General features: G+C 40.8%; 1 pseudogene; it reads left to right on the top strand.

Moving 5' to 3' along the window:
- Positions 1-386: 386 nt before the first annotated feature.
- LOC129656463 (phosphatidylinositol N-acetylglucosaminyltransferase subunit P-like) lies at positions 387-2524 on the top strand (annotated as a pseudogene).
- Positions 2525-21469: the final 18945 nt, after the last annotated feature.

Raw genomic sequence — 21469 nt, 5'->3', positions numbered from 1 at the left:
TTCATTAAAAAATGTTTTTAAAAGAACTTTTCGAGACACCTACTTACACACATGGCCAGAAGATGGCGCAGGTTTTCCATTACCTGATTCACATCATCAGAATGAAATCTCTTTCAAAAGAAATAGCTTGATCTCAAATACAGGAAAGAGTCCTCACTCTGAAATGAGAACTAGACTTTTTAATACAGGATGGAATTAGGCATCCTTTCTTCAGAGAAACCACCTTCCTCTAGAGAAAGATTACTAGGTTAGGATATGTCCTCTGGGCTAAAACAGTGCTACACCCCAAAGGAAAGCCCTATGTTAGATGCAAATCTCTGTGGAATTTAGGAGCAACAGGAGTGAAAAGCAAAGGAACAGAGTATCTAGTCCCAGGGCAGGTAGAGATGAATGCAACAGACTGTCTAATCTTTTCTCTTCTTTTGCCTCCACTTTGGCTTCTGGCATCAGTGGTAGAACCCACCTCCTTGGCACATCCACTGAACAGGAGGTAAGCAGTGATGGGAGCACAGTACCAACAACAGGTGCAAAAGGCTTTGACCTTGAGGACCCAGCCCCCTGTGACTGCTTCCAAGAAACTTGCCCAGACAACCCCTGCAAGTGTGGCTGACAGCCTTCTCTGCCATTCACAGAACCCACTCACAATAAGCTTGCCTTTACTTTTTCAATTAACCTGTTGTGATAAAATTAATCTGTTTACAAGATCTATGTTTCCCAGGAGATGCTAGACTGTGAGATACTAGCCACAGGCTGTCAGCTACTGCTTTCTAATTTATCGGTCATAGACTGAGGGTGGGGAGTGGAACATCATTTACAATGGTGGTGAAAATAATCATTACCCAGGAATAATATTAACCAAAAAAAAAAAAAAGAAAGAAAATATGTGAGAAGTATTTGAGAAAAAAATACAGCCAAGTTTAAACAAATGATAACAGCAATATAATAGCAAACAATTATAGGAGGCTTACTTCTCACTGGAGAAGGCAATGGCACCCCACTCCAGTACTCTTGCCTGGAAAATCCCATGAACGGAGGAGCCTGGTAGGCTGCAGTCCATGGGGTCGGTAAGAGTCGGGCATGACTGAGTGACTTCACTTTCACTTTTCACTTTCATGCATTGGAGAAGGAAATGGCAACCCACTCCAATATTCTTGCCTGGAGAATCCCAGGGACGGGGGAGCCTGGCAGGCTGCCGTCTATGGGGTCTCACAGAGTCGGACACGACTGAAGCGACTTAGCAGCAGCAGCAGCAGCTACATCTCACTATTCTAGCATTTTTTCATATTTTACTTAATTTAATCAACAATGTATGAGGTAGGTACCACAGAATTTCTCATTTTATAGGAAATGGAGGTAAAAAGAGCTTAAGTAACTTGCTGGATGAGATTTCATCTTCACTGTTGGAAAGCTTGAATTATATCTTACACTTCCCCAATTGTTTTTTGTATTTCATGGAAGTCTCATGAAAATCCCTAAAGAAGGAAAGTTCACTGTTATAAAAGGTTCATATTTTATGTAAGCAACATAAGTCCTAGGAAAAAATCCAAAAGAACATGCATCAAATGTTGAAGGTATCTTTGATTCTTTTTACTTTCACATATATAACAAACTTGTTGCAATATGCATGTATTACTGAATTCTAAGCATCATGAAGGATATTTTACCTGAATTTTTTCTAAGTTCTGCCAACAACATGAGGAAGGGACTATTTTACCTGCTTCATTTATTTTAGAAATGGAATCACAGAGAGGTTTCCTAACTTACTGTATTAAGTTGCACAGCTGGTATAGCCTGAATCTGGATGGATGAGTGTCTTAATAGCAGAAGTCCAGGGTGCTGGGACTCAGAAGAGTTGGAATGTATGGAACCTGAGATCCTGGAAACTGAGCCTCTTAAACTCTTTGGGGACCATAGCATAGGGGCATGGGCCCATAGCATAGGGTGGGCCCATAGAATAGGGGTGGGGAGCCTTGGCTCCACAGTCTTTCTCTTAGTTTTCCTCCCTCATGCTCTTGCACAGACTCAAAACTGAGAATGTACAAAACCAAGGAGGAAGTAGAAAATTCACTATGGCTGTTGCTAGAAAGAGCAATTCATTAGTGCTCTGTTCTTTTACCTTTCTTTAACCTTTTACCTGTTCTTTAACCTTCTACCTGTTCTTTAACCTTCTACCTGTTCTTTAAACTTTTACCTGTTCTTTAAGCTTCTAGTTTGGCACCATACTATAACTTGTGAAGGCTTTTTATCCCTGAACGCTGGTTAAACTTCATAGGCTTAATCTACCGGCCTCAAAAATATTGGGCAGTTGCATTACCTGTCTACCTGTCTATTATTATAATTATAATAATTGGCTGTGTGCATTTTTAAAAATTAACACGATGAGTACCTCACCACTCAATACTGTTCGTATAATCACAGAAAAAATACCAAGAAAAAGCCATCTCAGCATTAACCGCTAATTCCTATCAAAGGAGTGAACTAAATGTTCTTTCTTATAGTTAAGGAAGTTTACAACAAAAACTGAATGCAGATATACGAACATTAAGCATTTATAAATTTTGGCATTATTTGTTTGACCATAATTAATTTGACTCTCTTTTTGAGATGTATTGAGATGTGAAACAAAATGTAAATTGAACTTCTTGGAATAAGTACCATTAATAATATAAATGTTCTCAAATATTAGTTATAAATGATGTCATGATATAATTTCTTTTGTGTTATGATTTCTATTCATCTTGTGTGAAACTTGTAAGACTTTAAGCTAAGTTAAGGGTTTTAAGCCTCAGTAGCCAGGGTGAAATTCCATGTTTTTTCTGTCTTGAAAAGTCGGCTGGAGGACTGAGGGATAAGTTGAGGGAAGTTTGTTGGGTGACACAAGTCACTGGAACAGAAGAAGCAACTTATGAGTCAAGGTCCCCTCCCCAGGGGTAAATGTTATTCCTTAAAATGAGATGCTTCACTGAGGACCTGACTCCACCTGCTGAGAGCTGCTGCAGAGGGACACTGCCAGAGGCCCTGTCAGAGCAGAGGCCCACTTCCCACTCACACTTGTCTGGAGATCCACTGCAGACAGCAGACCACTGCTCCTGCTGACATGCCTCCTGCCCAGACTTCTCCTTGGAGAGGTTCCTTACCCTCTTTTCTATATTCCCAAATTTGACTAATGTGTCTGGCAGGCTAATTGCTTGTAATAAACCAAGTGATTTGTGAACTGAATATTGGTCATGTTTTTTCTGCCTCCAAGCCATGATGCTTGCCTGTTCTTACTGCTGGGCCTTGTGACAACCACTTGGAGCTGTTACTGAACCAAACTTGGGTCTGCTCGCCTGCATGCAGTAAAGCCAATTTACTGACACCTGGTTGTGGCGAAGGAAAGTGCAGAGCATCAAGCAAGAGTCCAAGGCAGCTAGTGCTCAAAATACTTGAACTCCCTGATGGGTTTCAGGAAAGCACTCTTTTTGGAGTAGGTAGCATTTCTAGGGAAATGGCAACCCACTCCAGTGTTCTGGCCTGAAGAATCCCAGGGACGCGGGGGCCTTGTGGGCAGCAGTCTCTGGGGTCGCACAGAGTCAGACACGACTGAAGCGACTTAGCAGCAGCAGCACTTCTAAAGGCCATATTGGGTGGCGGGGTTGGGGGGGGGGCGGGCAGTCACAAGGAATGTAATCAGGTTGTTTATAATTCTCTGCTTTGTTGGTGGTAAGGTAACAGGACAGTATCACTTTATCAATCCTCTGGCTCCAGTAGGTCTGGGGTGCTGTGTGTTCATGGTCTTCAAGTAGTTAATTTTGGCAGCTACAAATTGATACTTGCCATCTACCTCTACAAGGATTAAATCATGCTGTACAGCATCTGCAGCTATTGACTTTCAACAGTCCATGAAAGGAGTTCTGGGTGGAGAGCTGAATGAGGCACTCTGTGCTCTGGAAAAAACTGACAGGTTTTTAGACAGATATTTTCAGAAGATGGCCTTATGAGCCCAATTCTTGCATCTCCTCATATCTAGAAGCTTTCACGAGACTAGCAGAAAACTTCTACAAAAATGATGCACTTGATTGCATGGACTCCCCCTTCACCAAAATCACATCTGTGCTGACCTTCCCCACTACCTCTGTGGAGCAGTTTATCAGAGCTATCTAAGGTGCTCTCTCCCAGGCTACAGTCCTCATTTTGCTCCCCATAAAACTTAACTCACAACTTTCACATACATTTTTTAAAGTCAATAACTTCCATTATGTGGGGATTTTAGCATCTGTACAACAGTTCTGGAAATATGCATCAAATATAGTTTTCTGCGGACCTCAGAGAAGAGTTAAAACAGAATACATAGTAGGAGGACTCTGCCCCAGAAAGGCTGCATAGAGTCACATGTAACTACGAACCATGGAGAAAGAAAGAAGTGGACAAATCCAAAGGTTTGAGCATGATTAAATGTGGGGATTGAAGAAAAGAGAGAAGTCAAGGTTGACTCTTGGGGTTGTAGCTGAATAATTTGGTAATTAGTGTTGACTTTATGGCCTTGAGGGGTCTTCCCTGGTGGCTCAGACAGTAAAGAATCCAGCTGCAACGCAGGAAACCCAGGTTCAATCCTAGGGTCAGGAAGATTCCCTAGAAGGGAACGGCTACCCACTCCACTGTTCTTGCCCGAATTCCGTGGACAGAGAAGCCTGGTGGGCTGTGTAGTCCATGAGGTCATAAAGCATGAGACACAACTAAGAGACGGACAGTTTCCTTTTTTTTTTTTTTCATTTTTATTTTCTTGAAAGCCTGGAATCCTGGCAGTTGTGGAGTGGGGGAGAACCAAAAATGCCCAAGAATTGGACCTGAAGGTGGAGCTCGGTGGTTATGGATAGAAAGTCAAGATTGGAAGTTAGCAGTGGCTTCACGGTTCATGAGATGTCAGGAGATAAGGTAGGGAAGGGGTGGGATTTAAAAGGGGTTGGGCCTAGAGACTTGAAAACTCTGCAAGGGGATGGAGGAGACAATATAAGATCAGCCTGGATCAGCTAGTCAGCTGGATCAGCCCTCTAGCCTCTTTCCTCACTCTGCTCCAGGTTGAGTCCTAGAGCTGGAACCCCTCTCCAGGTAAGGCTGACAGAAATATGGAGCATGGGGCAGATGCTGTCCTGGGCTCCTCTAGCTTTATATCTGCTCTGTCTCTCACTGGACCATGAGAAAGGCATATTCCTTGGTGTCTCTTGTTAAGAAATTGGGAATATGAAAATAGTAGTGCCATGAGAGAAGAAAATGAAGACCAGGAGGAAATGAGGAAGGACTAAAGTATTTGCTTTAAAAACATGGTTGGGAGGTGAAATTGACAGTGTCTTTGGAGGCGATGGTACAAGCGAGAGCTTCAGAACTTAGGGAACCCAGACTCTGATTCTTTCTCCTCCATTCCCTAGACATGAGGCCTGAACTTTATCTCCAACCTGTATCTTCAGATTTTTTCTGACTGGGGATAGAGTTGGAAGAAGTAACTGTTTCTACATTTCCTTCATTATTAGAAAATTGAGCTCTTTTTCTAAAAACAAAAGGAAAAACATGTTTACTATTACAGTAATATAAATTTAAGCAAATGCATATCTAGAAAAATACCATTTTTATTTTCTGAGTACAAAATAGAGGTACTTATCTGCATGCTGCTGCTGCTAAATCACTTCATTCGTGTCCAACTCTATGCAACTCCATATATGGCAGCCCATCCAGGCTCCTCTGTCCCTGGGATTCTTCAGGCAAGAACACTGGAGTGGGTTGCCATTTCCTTCTCCAATGCATGAAAGTGGAAAGTGAAAAGTGAAAGTGAAGTCGCTCAGTTGTGTCCAACTCTTCACGATCCCATGGACTGCAGCCTACAAGGCTCCTCCGCCCATGGGATTTTCCAAGCAAGAGTACTGGAGTGGGTTGCCATTGCCTTCTCCACTTATCTGCATACTAAACCTTAAACTTTGAATTCTGTATCAACGGTTTTCCTTTAATTCTAGCCCCGAGTCACAGCTGCACAGGAGACCAAGTCCTGCTCTGCAGAGAACTCATCCTTCTTCCAGAACAAGGACCTCCGTAGGTGAGCAGAGGTGTAAAACAAAACTCAATCAATTTGAAGGTCAAATTGGGGAGTATCTCCACTAGCCCTTAGGGAAAGAAAAGATTATTTTTTTGCCAGGACATCTTTTGAGGGAAAATAATAGCAGCTTCATCATGTAGACAGCTTCTTGCTCTGGGGACAGGCTATGGAGAGGGCCCACAGAACAGATAACCTCTTTGGTGCCAATCAGAAAATTCCAATCTGGCTGGCTAAGGTTACATTTCTGGGGAAGCTGAAAACCGCAAGTAAGTTAAGTGCAAAGTCTTGCTAGGATATCATGTGTTCCATCTAGATTTTTTCTTTATTACCATACATTTGCTGATGTATCTTTTAAAATCCTCACACTGGCTCACTTTTTTTAAAATTTAAATTTATTTATTTTAATTGGAGGCTAATTACTTTACAATATTGTATTGATTCTGCCAGACAACCACATGAATCCGCCATGGGCGTACATGTGTTCCCCATCCTGAACCCCCCTCCCATATTCCTCCCCGTACCATCCCTCTGGGTCATCCCAGTGCACCAGCCCCAAGCATCCTATATTGAACCTGGACTGGTGATTCATTTCTTATATGATATTATACTTGGCTCACTTTTTATGCTTAATTTTGCACATGGTTATTGTTTTCTCTTTAAGGAAAATTCTTACTTGGCTTTTGCTTTTATTCTTATGCTGCTAAGTCACTTCAGTCGTGTCCAACTCTGTGCGACCCAATGGACGGCAGCCCACCAGGCTCCCCCGTCCCTGGGATTCTCCAGGCAAGAACACTGGAGTGGGTTGCCATTTCCTTCTCCAATGCATGAAAGTGAAAAGTGAAAGTGAAGTCACTCAGTCGTGTCCGACTCTTAGCAACCCCATGGACTGCAACCTACCAGGCTCCTCTGCCCATGGGATTTTCCAGGCAACAGTACTGGAGTGAGGTGCCATCGCCTTCTCCATTTATTCTTATAGTTTTCTCTTAAATTTCTACTTTTAACTCAGCATTTTGTCTTTTCTTGGTTTTGTCTTAGCCATGTTTTATGGAACACAAAATATTTTATACTTCTGGATTGCAATAACTGAAAATGTTTCTTTGTTTTATTTTGACTTGGATTCTGCTCTATTAGTCAGTGCTTTAATTTTGTAAGCATTTATGTGTACAACTTTGTCCTTATTATCAGTTTTCCTTGATATTTGCTTTAATAGTATTTGTAGGACATATAGGGCAGTTTTGTTACTGACCTGAACTTGGGTTCATTCACCTGATGCACAGCAGTCAATCTACTGACAGTGGGTCATGATAAAGGAAAGTACAGCATTTATTGGCAGGGCACCAAGCAAGGAGAAGAGGCAGCTAATGCTCAGAGGGCCTGAACTCCTTGCTTGATGACCTGCAAATTAACACTGTACTTTGCCTTCACCACAACCTGGAATCAATAGATTGACTTTGCTGCAAGTAAACATGAGTTCAAGTAAGCAGCTATTTTTGCGGACCGCCAAAAGGACCACCACCCAAGCTGGATGTCTTTGTGGCACATTGGCCCCTAGCAAGAAGTGGCTCTAAGAGTCTGTCCAGCAGATTCCTGAGCACCTTTGTCTCAGGGACAACCCTGGGCCTCTGCTACCAACTGGATTACAATGGCCGTTGGTACATCGAGGTGATGGAACAATGCACTTGCTTGTGACATCTCTGTGAAATAGCAGAGCTCATGTGTGATGGCACCAAGGTATTCTTTCTTTTAGCCACTTGGCTCTGTCCATGATTGGGCATTGATTTTGAGGGTTTTCTGTATCGGACTAAAGAATCTGTAACCCTGAGAGAGGCCTTCTGTTTGTGGACTTGCTTCCTTCTTTAACATTTGACAGCACTCTGTGAACAATTCAAAATGGATAATCAAAGGTCTGTTCCATGTTGCAGACCCTGAGAGTATATTTTGCAGAATTGGTAAATATTTAAGCACCTCTGAAAAAAAAATGGTGTTCTATTGCAACACAGCTTGGCCTCAGTAGTCTAGGACCTGGATTACATTGCCCCCCAGTATGTCTCTAAATAACACCATCTTTCAACCAGAACTGTTTTGTTAAATGGGAAGAAATGGAATGATGCTTCTTAAGTGCACCCTTTGATATTATTTTATCAAGCGAAACTATTCAGAGAAAAATGTAATATGCATAAAGTATGACAGAGAAAGAAATGTCCTCAAATAAGGAGATACTAAAAGTTCCATTTAAAAAGTTTAACCAGATTCTCAGGAATCAAGAGAAGGGGAATTAATTCAAAAAATAAATGCTCCTAGACATCCATTTCACTTGTCTCTGTATGGTGGGCAGAATGGGGAAGAAGGGGCAGGGGCTGTGGATCCCATAGCCACAAATTCACCTTCACCTGCTCAGATAGAAGCTGAGGAAGGAGGAATTGTCTCCCTCTTATATCCGACAGAGCAGCCATATTGGTCAGAGAACCACTTATGTTCAGGCAAGGCATTCACACTGAGGCAGATTCTCATTGGAGGAATAAATGCCCAAGATCAGCCAGAAGGATTCATGTGGATATACTCTCCCTTTTCAAATTCAGACTTATTTAATTGGAAAATTAATATACCAACCTATTGTGGTGACCGTACCAGGATGAAAAATTCATTCTCCTCCATCTTTGCCACTCACAGTCCAAACTGGGTCAGAGCTTCCTAACTACCCCATTGGCTGAGGAAGAGAGAAGGATGGTAATAGAAAATGCTAGAGAAGAGGCAGGTAGAATGCATGTTGCTATCTCTGGCAATCCCCTCCCAGCACCAGCAGCAAAAGCAATTCCCACCACAGATCCAGACTGGGAGGAGAATGACCCAGGAGATAAAGCTGGCATTGAGCATTACTAGGAGTGCATCATGGTAGGGCTCCAAAAAGGAGAACCAACATAGGAGTTTTCATAAGGTGCAAGGAATGTGCAAACAGCCACAGTAAAAACCTTGAGTTTGGGGAGAGACTGTACAGGGCATATCACCAATATACAGACATGAATCTAGATAACCTGGAGAATTTCAAGTGAATTAACCAGACCCTGTGGCTCAGAGTGCCCCAGATATCTAGAAATTGTGCAAAAGGTAGAAGGTCTTTTTCTGCTTCTGATTCCTCTTTTGGTGTAATAGAAACTGCTTTCAGTTTCTCACAGTCGGGAGGGCATACAAGAACAAAAGGAGACCCTTCAAATGAAGCAGCAGATGCCCATTCTGGCAGCGATACTCACTGGGCAGAGAAACGGGGAGACAAGAAATCTGAGCAGAGGATAAGATTCCAGGGACCCAAGAGAGTGAAGGGTAGCCCTCAGAAAAGAGACCCCTAAAAGGGACATGTTAAAGTACATCCCCAACAGTGCTTATTGAAAGCCAAGAAAGCCACTGAAAAAAAAATCTGTCCCACCTTAAAAACAGAAACCAGAAGAGGAGGAGAAATCATTCTTCATGCTGGAGACAAGAGAGAGTGAGGAAAGCCAGGGAGTTCACTCGGGGAAAAAGGCCCCATCCCACCTCCCACCAGGAGTGCCAGGTAACCCTTTTTTGGGAAACAGACAACTGACTTTCTGATTGGTACTGGAGCCACTAGCTCAGTTTTGAACACTAGTTAACCCCAAGAAAAGAGCCATATCAAGCAGAGTCTACAGAATGCCTCTCCCAAAACTGCTTTGCAGCCCTAGATTGAGGTGCTTAACTTAAAACACACTTTTATATACGTGCCAGAGAGCCCAGTCTCATTGTTGAGGTGAGATTTATTATGCTAAAATGACTTTCACTCTGAATATAGAGGGAATATATAGGCTGAATATAGAGGGAATACCAGAACAAGCCTGTGCCTTGCAGGCAGCCATCCTGTCAAGGGATGGAGCCACTAGCATCCCTGACAGGACATCCTGAACCAGGGAAGCCTGAGAGCATAGGCTGATTAGGGGGCAGGTACAGCAAGGAAGGCCATAGCAGTGAAGGTGAAACTGAAACCGGACACTCAGGCTCTGAGCTTAAGGCAATACTCTTTAAAGGAGCAAGGAAAACAGGGATGCAGACTTTGATAAATTGGATTTTTAAAATACCTGCTTATTTTCCTCCCTCAGTCAACTTACGGGCTTCCCATGTGTCAGTAGTGGTTAGAATCTGCCTGCCAATGCAGATGATGTAAGAGACATGGGTTCAATCCTGTGTTGGGAAGATCCCTAGGTGTTGGGCACAGCAACCCACTCGAGTATACTTGCTTAGAGAATCCCATGGACAGAGGAGCCTGGTGGGCTACAGTCCACAAGATCGCAAAGAGCTGGACATGACTAAAAGCAACTCAGCATGCATGCATGCCTTCACCGTATAATACTCACATCCTGACTTTACGAAGCCAGGCACTGAAGAGCACTGATTCATTCAGGACATAAGAGCCATAAATCAGATAGTGAAAGATATCCAAACTGTAGTCCCCAATACCTATATTCAAATTGACTATCTTAACCTGAAGATTATTGTTAGACTTAACAGAGGTCTTTTTCTATATAACTTTGAGTCTTGCATCCCAAGAGTTATTTGCATTTGTAAGGAAGATCTGAAAATCAAAACAATCAACAATCTCAACTCTCTGGCCAAATGAAGCTCTAAACTCTCTCGGAAAAAGGCCCAAATTTCACAACTCTCAGTGAAATATCTAGGAATCAAACTGACCAAAGGCCAGAGCAATTTCTCCATGACTGCCTGGAGACAGTAGCCAGAGTAACAGTGTCCAACACCAAAGACAGTAGCCTCGGTTCCTGGAATGGCAAGATTCTGCTGCACATGAGTCCCCAACCTAAGCTAATAGTTAAACAGTTACATGAGGCCCTAAAATAAGTCTGACAATAAGCCCTCAGGGGGAGCAGAGAATGTGAAAAAAATCTTACAGTCAATGAAGGGAAAACCACTGAGTGCCTCTGTTCTGGGTTTGCCACATTTGAAAAAGTCATTTGATCCCTTTAAACATAAAAGACAGGTAGTGAGACTGGAGGTATTGACTTACAATCTGAGAGCACAAAATGCCCAGTATCCTATTTCACAAAGGCTTTGGACAGTATAATCCAGGGTTGGTCAATGTATCTGAGTGTCATGGCTGCTGCTCTGGATTTGTGGCAAGAAGCAGAATTCACTCCAGGACAGCCAACCGTGGTGTTTCCATCCCACTCTGTGTTGCTGCTGTTGGAACTAAAGGGTGGATATTGGCTCACTTCAGACCACTTGAGAGGATATCAATTTTATTTGATAATCCTAATGTGACCCCAAAGCCTGTGTCCTTTGTAAATCTGGTCTCATTGCTCCCCCCCCCTTTGGGTGACCCCTGGGCCCAGGGTCATGCATTATTGTTTGCAGATTGTTGAGCAGCTGTTTGGGCCTGATTAATGATTCCTTGGGAAATGTAGATGTTGAGAACTTCTCAGATGGAAGTAGTTTCATGGACCATAGAAACTGAAAGAGCAGATACACAGTGATAACCTTGCAGGAGATCCTATGAATGGAAGCTTTGCCATCACATACTTGGCCCAAAACGTTAAATTATTGTTCTCACTTGACTTTTCTGTCTCTGTGAGTTTAAGATAGTTAACATCTATACTGACTCGAAATATGCCTTTTCAGTTGTGAATGCATACAGGGCAATTTGGAAAGATAGATTGCTCACTTCTGAAGAAAAGGAAATCAAACATGCCCCCAGGAAGTTTTGAAACTGCTAGACACAGTGTTCAAGCCAAAGGAGGTGGGAGTTGTGCATTGCCCAAGACAGTCAGCAAAAAACAACTTTAGTTACAGCACGGATTCGAAGTATAACCCTGACCCAATTTAACCTGACATACTGAGAACCTTGAAAGGTCACGAGAATAAGTATTAAGTCTTATGTATCTAGGAGCAAGTGGAAAATGACCAAGGAGTGTTTTAATTCATATATATCTACTATACATGAATTACTACTATAGCCACCTACTAGTGATGGCTGACCTTAACAGGCTGCTTAGAAACATTTCCTTGCTGGATTGAAAACACTTCAGAAGTAGTAACGGTCTGAATTGAGCTACCCAGCTCAATTCAGAGCGATACTGGAGGTGTCTTTATTGCTAATATGATTCAGGAAGAATCTAAAATATGTGGAATAAAAAAGAGTTTGCATGCATCTTAGAGCCTGTGATCAACCAGAACCACACATTAAAAAAGACAATGGCTAAAATCTGTCAAGAAACTGACTTAACCTGCGTGAAGTTGCCAGTTGCATTGCTTAGAATTAGAATGTGTCCTAGAAGTAGACTCCAATTGAGTCCTTATGAAATGCTGTGTGAGAGAATCTTCCTCTATTCTGAGCAGTTAAGTGGTCAGACGTGTGATTGAAAGGTAAAAGAATTAGACACTGTAAGATATGTGTAAACATTGGGGTAAGTTTGAAATACTATTTCTAAATTTGGTACTAATAAATAATGTTTCCCATAGATGTCCTCTTCCAGTGTTTTTGAACTGGAGACTGAGTGCTCTTAATAATGAGGAAGAATATACACCAGAGAACCAACTCCAGCCTTGGAGGGTGAAGCCTTACTATGTTCTACTGCTAACTAGCTCTTCTTTTCAATCGATAGAAGTCAAGTTGTGGATCTGATACACGTGGATGAAGCTTGCTTCTGACTCAACTACAAATCTACAGTCCTCAGCAGTTACAGAAAAGACAACCACAGAGCTAGCTGAACAGTCTGCCTTCCTAGAAGACCACAGTGGGACTTCAGTTAAATCAAAGAAAGTATCTTTTATAAGTTGTGAATGACTTGTGACCATTTATCATAACATTTATAATTGGCTGGAGCATTTTTCTGTTTTATTATTTGCTTATCCTTTTTTCTTTGCTTCTGGATTCATCTAATCATTTTACCTGTGATTATATTGTAGACAATCAAGCCTATCATTTGCTGTGATATTGATAATAAGAGATATTTAACTTTTGCTCTATTTTAATTTAAACCTTGTGATAATACAGTTAGTAGCAAAGTTTAGGGCCATTGCTATTTTCCCACATAAGATCTTGGCCCCAGCTATAATGATGGCTCTGGCTTTGCTTTACTGCCTCATCCCACTGGTGTCTGCTGCTTCCTGGAGGGAAAATTCTCTAATTATGTTATCTCAGAGTATAGCCACAGGTAAGAACTTAAGTAATTGTTGGCTATGCCATTTGGAATCTGAAGACATCCGTAAAAACTATGTCCCACTTATAGTCCCTGTAGCTGATTTTGATACTGTGCCGAACCCCACGACCTACTATCATCGTCCTCCTCCAAGCCTCACATTCAAAGTTAGGCTAATGAAAGCCCCTAAGAGTGCCCACATCCCTTGTTTCACCTTGTCTGAGAAAGTTTTCACTGGAACAAGAGTTAAGATTGGTCCACCGCGGTCTCTTGACTTTCTCCTGAAAAAATGTGATGAACAAAACCCCCTGATATGTACGAATGACAAATGTGAAAGGGCTAAAAGTGACACTGATTCGTGCCAGAGAGTCAGAAAAGTTCAATATAATGTAACGGGAATATGGAGGGCTTGCAATGGTAGTGATCCCTGGCTAGAGAACATACTGTCCGTGCTCCCCCAAAAAGAAAGTATCGATTTCACTATGCTGGGAGGTATAACTTGTGCCCCTCCAGGATATTACTTTGTCTGTGGCACAGGGAATACCCCAAGAAGGGAAGGGAGGGCATATCGCTGCTTAGACAGCTGGCAAATAGCAGGGTCATGCCTACTGGGATATATAAAGATGCCTTCCTATAATAAAAGAATGATATCAGCAGTATATGAAGACAATATAGGACAAAGCTCTTTTGGCAACCTCACACCAACTGCCAGATTTTATGTCAATAGAGATATGATTCATAACCTCTCTGCCACAATTGAACAAATTGCTCAGGGCAGAGCTAAAAGTATTGCAGCCCAACACACATCTTTGAATTCATTGACTCGAGTATTCCCGGGCAATAGAATAGTCCATGATTTCTTATTAGCAAAACAAGGAGGAGTGTGTGTAATGGCTAATACCACATGCTGCGTATACATCAATACCTCTGGAGAAGTTGAAACCCGAGTAAACAAAATACTTCAAAAGGCTACCTGGTTATAGGATGTACATAAAGAGGGTGCACATCAGGACTTATTTCAGAACACATCTGAAATAGGGGTTTTTTTGAGTACTGTTACAAGGCTCCATTTGATCATCATCTTCTTTTTAATGTGTTTCTTAATTTTCAATTATTTGTTCAGATGCTATGACAAAGTGATCAAAGAGAGAAATCATGTTTTCATAATTCAAAGTACGATGCTAGACTTGGGACTTGAGAATTCTTTGCAAAGGGGATCCAAGACTTTTGCTCCTCTAATTCTGAAGAATTAACATCGCCCCTGTTCAGCAGGAAGTAGCCAGAGCGGTCGTCGCCCTGTTCCCCTCAGCATGAGGAGTATCAAAGAGCAGAGGGACCTGAAATTGAGCAGGACCCTGCAAGGTCTTCCTGGATACAATCTCCTATTGTCCCCACTTCTTGTTTGTAGAAAAAAGTTGAGATTTTTAGGTCTTCGCAGAGTTCCAAAGAGCAGACTCAAGCAGTTAATGATTACAGAATTGAGGAAATGCAGGAACAAAGGAAAAGCAATCAAACAATAAATGTTTAGCCATAAAACAGAGTCACAGGATTCCTAGATCCTTTTCAAGGGATATAGATAATAAACTGATGCAACATATCTTTGAGTTGTTTTCCAGAAACCAGGATCTCATGATGAAACCCACTGGCAGTGTATGGCAGTTACAAACAAGTTGGAACCAGAAGAATGATGATCAAGATGCCAGATATCACTTTGTTGATTAAAACCCCATCAATCAGAAGAATCCATGAGATAATCACGCACTTAAGCTCCTTACCCTTATTTTTAATCTAAAAATCTCCTGTCTGAAAGTCACTGGGGAGTTCAGATCCTTTAAACATTTACTGCCCATTCTCCTTGCTTGGCACCCTGCAAATAAATGCTGTACTTTCTTTCACTACAACCTTGTCAGTAGATTGATTTTGCTTATTTGGGTAAACAAACTCAAGTTTTGTTCAGTAACAACCTGTGTTTTGATTAGCAGAGCTCAGTGGTTTTTCTTAATGACTTATCAGTTTATTGAATGTTAGGAGCACTTTCAAGCACACAAAAGTATAAACTCATATCCATCACCCAGATTCAAGAAGAATTGTATTCCTCATTTGTCTAGACTGTTATTCTTTTTGTTGAAATATTTTCAAGCAAATCACAGACACCATGCTATTTCACCCTTAGAAACCTCAGTATCTATCTTAAAATATGAGTGTTTTCTTAAATAACCACAATATGATTGTCCCAGCTAATAAATTTCATATTCCATAATATTGAGTACTCAGTCTATATTGAAAATTTCCTGCTCTTCTTCAGTTGATTTATTCAAGCCAGAATCTAAATTAGGGGCACATAATTATCTCACTCTGCTAACCTAGTAAAGCACTTTATTCCCAAAGTTATTAAAGTATTGGAATTCTATTGAAGGTCCTACCTGGTGGATATTTCTCATTACTCCTTCATAGTCATCTTGATAGCTTCAAGTACAACAAATTTTTTCCATCTTTCAAAACAGAAACTCTATTCATTAAACACTATTTCTCTATTCCCCTCCCTTTCCCTTCCCCACCCCAGCCCTTGGCAATACCTGTCTACTTTGTTTCTCTCTGAATTTGACTATTTTAGGTACCTCATATAAGTGGAATCACACAATATTGGTCTTTTTGTGACTGGCTTATTTCATTTACAATGATATCTTCAAGGTTCATCCATGTGGTAACATGTGTTATATTTTCCTTTCTTTTTAAGGCTGAATCCTGGAGTAGGAAATGGCACCCCACTCCAGTATTCTTGCCTGGAAAACTTTTTGGACGTTGGAGCTCAGTGGACTACAGTCCTTGGGACCACAAAGAGTCAGACTTGAATGAGCAACTGAGCACAAAGCTGAATAATCTCTTGTGTATATATATCTCTCTCATATTTTTTATCCACTCATCCTTTGAAGGACACTTGATTGGTTCCATTTTTTGATGACTGTGAATAATGCTGCTTTGAATATGATTACACAAATAAATAACTTTTATCCCTGTTTTTAGTCCTTGTTTGTATGTACCCAGAAGTGGAATTGCTGGACCACATGGTAATTCTATAATTAATTTTTTGAGGATGTTCCCTTCTTTTTCACAGTGACTTTCATTGCACTCTTGAATAAATCAAGTTGATATTGGTGTATTTGTTTAAATAACTTGAATTTGATTTGTTGCTTTTTTCTTTAAGATTGTGCCATCTCTATATATTTAGGAGTTTGAGGAAATGTCTTTTATTCTTATTATCCTCTGCTTTGTTATTGAATAGCCTCCTGGAGCATATTGAAATACTTCCTTTTTTCTGTTCTGTAGAAGAGTCTAGGTATACCAAAAGAAAAGTTGTGTCTCAATTTTCAAATTTAATTGTGAAAGTTCAATAATATTCCCTTTTATTTATCTGTGACTGTACTCTCTTTCTGTTCACTCTGTTATTTGTACCTTTTCTTCCAGGTAAGTCCATGTAACCAAAAGTTTCAATGTTGTCAACTTTCTGGGTCCATTTTGTTTATCTTGCAATTTATCTCAATTTTTACCTATTCTAATTTTCTAATATTTTAAATCTGTAAATTTCCCTCAATTCCCTACTTTTACAAGAGGCAGTTATTATTATTGATATCTAATAGTTTCAATTTTCCCTTAGGTTTTGGCTGATGAGTGTTTTTAGAATTTAAATAAATATCATTTAGTGTTTAAATGCCAAACATAGACATCATTATCTTTTAATTTTATGCCATCTTAATTTTTCTTGGTTTAGTTTATATATAATGGAAAATTTTGAACTTCTTGATTCTAAGTATAATTCTTTCCTTAACATTGACATTAATGCTGTGTTAGATGTTCATATGAATCTTACATCACAGTCATTAAAAAATAATTTTGTTTATTTATTTACTTGCAGCTTCAGTTGGCCTTTGTTGCCGCACATATGTTTTCATTGCAGTGGCTTCTCGTTGCAGAGTACAGGTAGCAGCGGTATAGGCTTCAGTAGTTGCAGCGCGTAGACTTGATTATTGTGGCTTGTGGCCTCTATAGCACAGGCTCAGTAGTTATGGCATGGGGATTTAGTTACTGCATGGCACTTGGAATCTTCCTAGACCAGGGATCAAATCGTGCCCCCTGCACTGGCAGGTGGATTCTTATCTACTGCACCACCAGGGAAGTCCCATCACAATCTTTTTGTAATACAGTAAGTCCCCTCCATATGAACGTGTTCTATTCTAAAAGCAAGTTCCCAAGTCCAGTTTGTTTGAAAGTCCAACAACGTTAGCTTATGTACCCAACAAACACAATTAGCCATCTAGTACTGAACTGTGAAAGTGAAGTTGCTCAGTCATGTCTGACTCTTTGTGACCCCATTGACCGTAGCCTACCAGGCTCCTCAGCCCTTGGAATTTTCCAGGCAAGAGTACTGGAGTGGGTTGCCATTTCTTTCTCCAGGGGATCTTCCCAACCCAGGGATCAAACCTGGGTCTCCCGGATTGAAGGCAGACGCTTTTTACTGTACTGTAGTAGGTTTATAATAGTTTTCACACAAATAACAATTTAAAAAAGCAAACACAAAAAAATAAAACTTTTTAAATCTTATAGTACAATACCTTGAGAAGTATAGTAGTATATAGTACAACAGCTGGCATACAAGGGCTGGCATCAAGTGAAAAGGCAGAAGGATTACTGACTGGAGAAGGGAGAGGAGGTGAGAGAAGCAAACACTGAAGGATCATGAGAAGTAGAAGTTTAAGGGAGAGCTGCAATTTCATTCACGCCTGACATTGATGTCTCAGGTCCTGGTTCTTTTCTGGATTCAATTCTATCTACCTTCTTAAAATATGTCCAGTGACATCTGGGTAGTAGCTCTGTTTTTCTCATCATAGATGCTATAATAGTGCTGGCTTGCATTCTGAACAGCTCCTGCAACCTTCCTATACCATCCTAAATTCAGGTCCCATGCCTCAAAAACTAACAGTGCCTTCTCAAAGAAATAAAATCCCCTCTACATTTTTGCATCCCGAATCTCTGGTTCTTCATTTACTCCTTCTTCTTGTCTCTTTTTGTCCTTTCTCTGCGCCTCCAATTCCATCAACTCTTCATTAGTAAGCTCCTCGTGTTGCACAGCAAGGGGTTCAATGAATTGTCCCTCTTGCAGTTCTAGCTTGAAATATAGATGCTGTGATGCACATACATGAAAATGTAGGCCAGACTCATGGACCATAATAACTCATGTGATTGGACATGCAAACCCACATTTGCATCTTTTAAAGTTGACAACTTTAAGGTTCATATGTAGGGGACTTACTGTAGTCTCTACTGTTCTATGTTTTAGACTTCAGCATCGAAGGTTATATGTCTTATGCTCAATCTTAAAAAATCAATAGTTAACTTTTTTTTTGAGCAGCTTATGTTTACAACTAATTGAGTGAAAAGTATAGAGAATTCCCACACACTCCAAGCCCTTACACAAGCAAACTCTCCACCTCATCATCTCACACCAGAATCACAGTTGTTACAACCCATGAATGATCCATCGTATCACCCAACGTCTATAGTTTACACTAGGGTTCACTCTTCATGTTGTACTTTCTGAGTTTGGACAAATGTGTGACTTGTATCCACCATTGTATCATATGGAATCATTTACTGTCCTAAAAATTCTCTGTGCTCTGTCTAGTCATCCCTCTTAGGCAGTCCCTGTGAAGGACTGATCCTTTCACTGTCTCCACAGCTTTGCCTTTTCAAGAACGTCATGTATTGGAATCATACAGTATGTAGCTTTTTCAGATTGGCTCCTTTCACTTAGTAATGTGTATTTCAGTTTCCTCCCTGTAATGTAGGTTGTTTTCTATAAAATGGCCTCCAATCCAGTGACTGGTGTCTTTATAAGAAAACAAAACAGAGGACATATGCACACACACAGTGGGGAGGCAATGTGAAGAGAAGGCAGAAGTTGGAGTGATGGATCTACATGCCAAGAAAGCCCACGTATTTCTGGCACCACCAGAAGCTAGAAGAGACAAAGAAGGATTCTTCCCTAGATCCTTTGAAGGGGAGCATGATCCTGCCTATACCTTGATTTCAGATATCTACCCTGGAGAGTTGGGAGACAATGTTTTTGTTTTAAGCCACCTAGTTTTTGGTACCAGGAAACTTAGTACAGTGGTCATGAACTCATGTCAGCTTCTGAGCCAGTGCTATTATTCCTGAGAATAATAACCATTCCTGCCTAGACACAAGAGGAGAAGGACTGGGGGAGGTCAAGCTGTAAGAGTCTGCTGACACATTTAGTTGCAGTAACCAAATTGAGAGACAAGTCTTGTGCAGAATCCTCCAATAGGGTTGCTTACATTGAGATAGCTGCACAAACTCAAGACTCCTTGTCCTGTGAGATTTACTTGAGGATAGTTAGCAATTTTTTTTTTTTCTCCAAGACTTGGCGAGAGGTAAGAATTTCTACTAAAAAGTAAACAGCTGATAATACCCTTATAATACTTTTTAGCCTCTTCTCCTGTATCATCAAGTATACAAAAGATCCCTCTCCATTTTTATTTTTATCCTCTATCCTCACTTGCACTTCCCATTCCCCAGTATTCGTCCACACTAATGTGTGCTGTGTAAGTCCGTGGATATATGTGTTTCTTCTAAAATATGTCATTTTGTGAATGATTGTGTCCTTAGTTTATGTAAATCTAATTATGCTTTACACCTCAATTATCCTCAGCATTCTTTTTAAAAGATCTATGTAGGTTTTCATGCACATATAATTCATTGTTTATAACTTGAACTTTACTGTATGTATCCACCAGATTTTATTTATCAGTTTCTCTAGTGATAAACACCAAGCTGCCTCTAACTTCCCACCACTGCAAGCAATGCTACTTATGAAGAGCATTTAGGTCTCAGGGTGAGAGTTCCTTTGTTGGCTCCTAAAGTAAGTTTATGTTTAATTCTGCTGTGTATTGCCAATTTGTTCAGGGTGACTCTGGCATTGTGAAAATGAAGAATCATCCAAATAATTTCTATTTGTTCCATCTTGAGGAGAGGCCTCACTCTGCCAGGTCCAAGTCACCCACAGCCCAGTTCCACAGGCTTGAAACATTCAGGGAAATGAAAGTCCTTTAACTTCTTTGTTTTTGTGTGTAGTTGAAGCATGTGTAGACTCAGAGAGATAGTTATATTTATGACCTAGAAGGTTCTCAGTTTAAATATAATACTCTTCTTAAAAAAAAAACACATATATATATAATTGAACGAATATACCACATAGTCTTTATCCATCTGTCTGAACATTAGGGTTCTTCAGTCTCTTGGCTGTTGCAAATAAGGTTGCAGTAAATGTGTGTGTACTTTGTTGCTCAGTCATGTCTGACTCTTTGCTACCCTGTGGATTGTATCCTGCCAGGCTCCTCTATCCATGGGATTCTCTAGGCAAGAATACTGTGTGGATTGCCATTCCCTTCTCCAGGGGATCGTCCCAACACAGGGATTGAACCTGGGTCCCCTGCATTGCAGATAGATCCTTTACTGCCTGAGCCATTGTGGAAATTTACAGTGCAAATACCTCTTTGAGATATTGCTATGAATTCTTTTGGATATCTACCTAGGAGTGAGGTTGTTGGATCATACAGTACTTGCATTAAAAAAAATAAAAGTTCAGGAAGCCTGGTGCTGTTTGACATAGCAGCTGTACCATTTTACATTCCCAACTACTTCCAGATTTTTAAAGAAATATGAACACCTTAGGGTCTAGATCCTTACCCACATAGTGTCCTTGTCTTTACAGACAGGATATTAAGAGAGCAGAAGGCATCTGTGTTTCTGACAGTCGTTAAATGGTTTGCATCCGTTCTCAGAATTTAATTGCTCCATGCAAAGGTGCATAGTCTGGTGAGTCAAAACTTTGTTGTTCTTGTTCAGTCACTCAGTCATGCCCAGCTCTGAGACCCCATAGGCTGCAGCACATCAGGCTTCCCTGTCCTTCACTGTTTCCTGGAGTTTGTTCAAATTCATGTCCATGGAGTCAGTGATACCATCCAACCATCTCATTCTCTGTTGCTCTCTTCTGCCCTGAATCTTTCTCAGCATCAGAATTTTTCTGTTGAGCCAGCTCTTTAAATCAGGTGGCCAAAGTACTGGAGTTTCAGCTTCAATATCAGCCCTTCCAATGAATATTCAGGGTTGATTTCATTTAGGATTGAGTGGTTTGATTTCCTTGCTGTCCAAGGGACTCTCAAGAGTCTTC

This window comes from Bubalus kerabau, chromosome 6 (assembly GCF_029407905.1).
Source record: "Bubalus kerabau isolate K-KA32 ecotype Philippines breed swamp buffalo chromosome 6, PCC_UOA_SB_1v2, whole genome shotgun sequence".
In the NCBI taxonomy this organism is placed as follows: domain Eukaryota; kingdom Metazoa; phylum Chordata; class Mammalia; order Artiodactyla; family Bovidae; genus Bubalus; species Bubalus kerabau.
The sequence above is the reverse complement of the archived record's forward strand: the minus strand, read 5'-3'. Positions and strand labels throughout refer to the sequence as shown.